Source organism: Haemaphysalis longicornis, unplaced genomic scaffold (assembly GCF_048455015.1).
Source record: "Haemaphysalis longicornis isolate Haplotype H1 unplaced genomic scaffold, Haemaphysalis longicornis Haplotype H1 scaffold_8, whole genome shotgun sequence".
In the NCBI taxonomy this organism is placed as follows: domain Eukaryota; kingdom Metazoa; phylum Arthropoda; class Arachnida; order Ixodida; family Ixodidae; genus Haemaphysalis; species Haemaphysalis longicornis.
In genome coordinates, this window is record NW_027526445.1 from 189,403,401 (window position 1) to 189,409,400 (window position 6,000).

Below are 6,000 nucleotides of genomic sequence, written 5' to 3' on the forward strand. Positions count from 1 at the left end.
GTGCAGCTGTCGACCTTTTGGCGAGTCTTTTGTATCCCCAGGCTGTGCGTACAGCATTGAAGTAACCAGCTATAAGGTGCCACATTCTTTTCCCAGCTGCTGCTTTGATTGCATGTTTGACATGATGCACTTTCCCCTTTGGTGGACTATATATGTTGGTAATGCTTATATCACACTGCTTGTTGCGTAGGAGCAGTGTGTGTCCCTGCTCTGTTTCTTGTATTACATCGAGATGCAAGTCTTTTGTGGCCAGGGTGGCAAATGTGTCATTGTTTTGATAGGTTATATACCCAGTAAGTTGTGGTTGCTTGCCTGGCTCTTGAAGTAAAATGATGTCCGGTTTGTCGTTTTGGGCTTGTATCTACTGGTGTAACGCTCCTTTCTTTTTCCGGAAACTTCGGCAGTTCCACTGCCATATTACAATTTGTTTAAGCAAGGTGGGCTTCCTTGTTCACTGTGAGGCCTTGTAGATGCGTCTGGATTTGTGTTATTATGAGGGGAGTCAGGATTTCAATAACTTTTTCTACAATCGCTGGGATGAGTGCTTCGATTTTCCTTTGTATTGCGCTTTTTATAGTCTGCTCTAATTCGCTTTGCTGTTGCGCTATGACCTGTAACTCTAGTTTGAGGTCGGCCATTTCTGTTGTGGAGTCTGATGTTAGTGATCTGCATCGTTTGGGCTCCGGCGACACGTCGGAATTGGTAGGGGCTGTGTGCATTTCCATTGCCATTCGAGCGTCAGCTGTCTACGGTAGAAGGCCGACTACGATGCTCGACGCCATGCTTCCGCACGTAGAACACGACGGCCTCAACGCCGACGTCCACGGATATCTTCAGCGTGCGGAGGAGGCCCGCCAGCTCGCTCGAGTTCGTATAACGGACCAGCAGCTGGTGGATGCGGGCCGCTACAACCTCCGACGCCGAGACGCCGAGTACCAACCAGGGGATCGTGTGTGGGTTTGGACTCCCATCCGACGACGCGGACTCAGTGAGAAGCTCCTGCGACGGTATTTCGGGCCCTACCAGATTCTACGACGTGTTGGCCAACTTACCTACCAAGTGATCCCCGATGGTGACTCCGGCATATCACGACAACGCACGCGGCCTGAAGTCGTCCACGTTGTCCGCATAAAACCTTTCTACGGAAGATGACGAACTTTTATTTTCATTTGTTCGGACTGTCGCTTATGTTAGCATCGGGTAGATGCACTCTTAGAGGAGGGGTAATGCCGCGAACCATACATTGGGTTTGTTTATTTGTGTTTTGCTTTTACCGCCCGGCTGCGCCGGTCTGTGTTATCTCTGCGCCAAGGGAAGCGCGTGTTCCATTCTTTCTTTCTGTGCCGCATGTGTTATCTGTTGTGATAGGGAGAGTATTCCGATCTAATGTGAACAGCCCAGAATAATCTTCTTGGATCTACTATGTTCTCGATGTCAATCGACGTTTCAAGAACCACGCGCGCCGAAAGATAAAAAGCCTGCAGTGCGGACGCCGGGGCATTCGATTCTGCGACGCTCGCCGACGCAAGTCACTTTGTTGACCGCTGCTTCGCCGCCTCTGTATTCTTTTGAGTTGTTAGGGGAGCACAAGTTCGCTCCAATAAACTTATTTCTCCTTCAGGACAACTGCGTCGTCCTTGGCTTCGTGACCATATTCACAAAATCAAAGCGCTGTGCTTTGCTTTGCTTTGCTTCTACGTATCCGCCCTCCGTAAGGAAACGTGCCCGGCCGGTGGTGGAATCCCGGGGAAAATGTTGGCAATTCTACCAAAGCCGCTCACTTGTTTAACTTTTTCTCATTCGCTGGATTGGCATATGCTGCACTTCCTCCTAACCCCGCAGGAAATGTCCTTGACATCGTCTTCTCCAACTTGACCTCCTTAGACCTTAAACACGCTCGAGAAGCCCTTGTTCCGGTCGACCCGTGGCATGAACCATTCACTGTCACGGCTTTACTACCGGTTGCCTATGAGCTGCGCATGGAGACCCCATTCTTTGATTTTCCCCGAGGCGATTATAATGCCTTCTACATAACGCTCCAGGAGACGAATTGGGAGCCAGTCTACACATCGCATAATGCAGACGCAGCGGTGCAGCTGCTCACAAAAATTGTCCAAAAAGCAATGGACGAGCACATACCAAAAAAGTCTAAGCGCCCTCATCAATTCCCTTTCTGGTTCAGCAAAGAACTCCGCAGCACGCTGCGCAGTAAGCGTCGATTCCACAAACTAAGGAAAGCTAAAAATGACACGTCCGCCGACACTAACTTCAAAGAACAGCGCTCACTTGTGAAAGTGCTGCTCGCTCGCGACAAAAAACATTTTTCGGACTTCACAGAATCTTCGCTTACCCGATCCCCGAGCGACTTCTGGCGGATCTTTAGCACGCGCACAAGAAAGGCCCCTGAGCGGATTACTCTGCAGGATGGCGACACCATCGTTTCCGACCCAGCCAGCATTGTTGAAATATTCACAAAACACTTCTTGTCCGCGTACTCGTCACGCGACAGCGGCTTCCCGCTTCGGCTCGCGCAGATAGGTGATGTCATACACACGCCCAACATAACCGTTGAGGATGTCACGGCTGCTATCCGCAGCCTACCTTCGAAGAAATCCTCAGGCCATGATAACATCCCATGCTTCATTGCAAAAGGCTGCTCTGCCATTTTCGCGCCGTTGCTCTGCCACATTTTTTGTCTCTCGCTTGAAGAGCGGCACTTTCCGACAAATTGGAAACCCGGCGTTGTTTTTCCTCTCCATAAGTCCGGAAATGCGTCGGTGCCTGGGAACTATCGACCAATATCTCTCCTTTGTTCTTTCTCAAAAGTTTTCGAAAAAGTAGTACACCGTTATCTCTTGTCCAAAATCCGGCCCCTCATTCATAGTAATCAGCACGGTTTTATACCTGCCCGGTCCGTCGAATCAAACCTTGCCTGCTTTCTGAGTGACGCCAGCAAGTACATACATTCACGTCAACAAATGGATGCCATCTACTTCGACTGCAGCAAGGCCTTCGACCGCGTAAACCATGATTTGCTCCTTCGCAAACTGTCTGCTTATGGCTTGGCTCCTGCTTTCTGCGAGTGGTTTGCAACCTACCTCAAACAGAGAACAAACTTTGTTCAGTACGCTGGTGCTAAGTCTCGCAGCTTCACTGTACCGTCTGGGGTTCCACAGGGCTCTATTCTCGGTCCTTTATTGTTCAACTTATTTGTGAATGATGTGCCGTTAATTATAAAGCATTCATCTCTATTGCAGTTTGCAGACGACATGAAACTCTATCGCGCAGTGGGATCACAGGCAGACTGCGCCCAGCTTCAACGCGACGTACAAGCAATCTCCCGCTGGTGCAAAACTAACTACTTAGATTTGAATCCATTGAAGACCGTTACAATTACATACACTCGAAAAACCTCTCCTTTAACCTTCCCATACCACCTCGACTCTCTGACGATAAGAAGAGTAAGCGAAACACGTGATTTGGGCGTTTTGATGGCTTCGAAACTACGATTCACACCGCATGTTAACTACCTCGCACGCTCATCTCTTCGGACTTTGGGCGCTATCTCTCGTGCAACAAGGGACTTCTCAGGAGGTTCGTGTTTCCTTGCTCTGTACAAAGCCCTTGTACTCCCAAAGCTGGAGTTTGCATCGGCAGTCTGGAACTGCATGAGTGCGTCGTCGTCTTTGCGCTTGGAAAGGGTTCAGAATAGGTTCACGCGCATCTTCTCTCGCCGCTACACCCTACACGACAAATACGCTTACAAGGATGTCATCAAGCGGCTGAAGCTCGAAGAAGTGCAATCTAGACGCACAAAACGCGATTTAGTGTTTTTGTTCAAGTGTATCCACTCCAGATTCGACAGCCCGAAAATAGTGAGCTCTGTTCGGCTAAGGGCACCAATTCGAGCTCTCCGCCCCCACCTTTGCTTTGATGTGACCACCCCAGAGATGCTGTCTCCAGTGTGCCGTGTGCAACGTGTGTACAATAATGACTTTCGTGCATCTTTCGACGTCTTTTCCGGCAATGTTAACTCTTTTAAACGCGCCCTGAAAAATGCACGCATTTGAAGCCGCTGTTGCCCATTCAGTATGGTATAGAAGTTATCTCGTGTTCGTGTTTTCCGTTCCCTTCCCATTTTTTACACTTGCACCGTTTGCCGTACACATACTCCCGTGTACCTATGTATGTGTGTCCGCACGTGTGTGTGCATGCATGCACGTGCGCATTTGCCTGCACTTGTTCACCTTCACATCCACACGCGTGGGCATGCATGTATGTATGTTTTGTTTGCACTCACGAGCGTATGTGCCGTGCATACACATAAATTTTGCTTTATAAATTTTGCTTTATATGTACTTATTTCCAGTATCCATGTTCCCCAGTAAGTTACGACGGTGGATTGTACTGAACTTGCGTGTATGCCAATGTACTTTGTAGTATACCTTGTCACAAGCCCTGTCTCAGCGCGTGCTAATGTACCTGACTGTAATCTTAATTCCTTAAATGTATAAATTGAGTGTGTGTGTGTGTGTGTGTGTGTGTGTGTGTGTGTGTGTGTGTGTGTGTGTGTGTGTGTGTGTGTGTGTGTGTGTGTGTGTGTGTGTGTGTGTGTGTGTGTGTGTGTGTGTGTGTGTGTGTGTGTGTGTGTGTGTGTGTGTGTGTGTGAGAGAGAGAGTGCGTGCGTGTGTGTGTGTGTGTGTGTGCGCGCGCATGCGTGCGTGCTTACGTGTGTGTGAGTGCGTGTGCGTGCCTGCGAGCACGCGCGTGTGCTGTGGTACTATGTACTTTGTGACCCCTGCACTTCATAACCAGTCTCCACGTTTTACCGTTTGTATATCTGTGTGTCGCCCTGTCCTTTTTGTGTGCACCACCCAAGAAGGCCTAGTGCTGTTGGTGGGCACCACCCAATAAACAATAAACAATAAACAATCTCTTCGATGATATTCACAGCTTGTTTACAAGAAGTATTCATAACATTGAATAGGGAACAGGTGGGAGTGAGGGTTAATGGAGAATATCTTTGTAACCTCAGATTTGCTAATGACGTTGCCTTGTTTTAAGTAACTCGGGGGAGGAATTGCAAAACATACTTACCGCACTGGACAAATGGAGTAAAACTGAGGGCCTGAAAATTAAATGCAGAAAACTAAACTAATGATCAATAACCTCGGGACAGCACAGCGGTTTGACATAGGTGGCGAAGCCGCGGAAGTGGTAGGGAATACATCTACCAGGGCCAATTTGTGACCCCGGATCCCAACCATGAGGCAGAGATAATTCGAAGGATAAGGATTGGGTGGAGTACATTCAGCAGGCATTCTCAGATAATGAATGACAGCCTACCATTGTCAATGAAGAAGAAAGTGTATGACAGCTGCATCTTGCCTGTACTCATCTACGGGGCTTAAACGTAAGGGTTAAACTTAAATTGAGGACGACTCAGCGCGCAATGTACCGGAAGATGATAGCTGTAACATAAAGGTACAAGAAAAGAGCGGAGTGGGTCAGGGGACAGACGCGTGTTAAAGACATATTAGTAGAAATTAAGAAGAAAAAATGGACGTGGGCAGGGCAATGCGGAGGCAAGATAGGGCGCTGTTTATTAAGAGTAACAGAGTGGATCCCTAGAGAAGGCAAGCGTGGCAGTGGGCGGCAGAACGTTAGATGGGTAGATGAAATCAAGATGTTTGCGGGGATAAATTGGTCGCAGCGAGCTCAGGACAGGGATAATAGGAGAATAATGGGAGAGGCCTTTGCCCTGCAGTGAGTGTAGATAGGCTCGTGATGATGAGGAACCGTAAGACAACTTCCTTTACTGGAAAAACCCATCAACTTCAAACAGTCCGAAGCAACTGTACTCGTCGTGGTGATGTAAATTAATGGTTCTACGCGCTATGCTCTGTATGTAGCCGATGCTTTACACCTAATCTTTTTTTCTCTGCTGCCTGTATAGACAACAACATAAAGCAAATAGGAGCTCAACCTGGTGATCGAAGT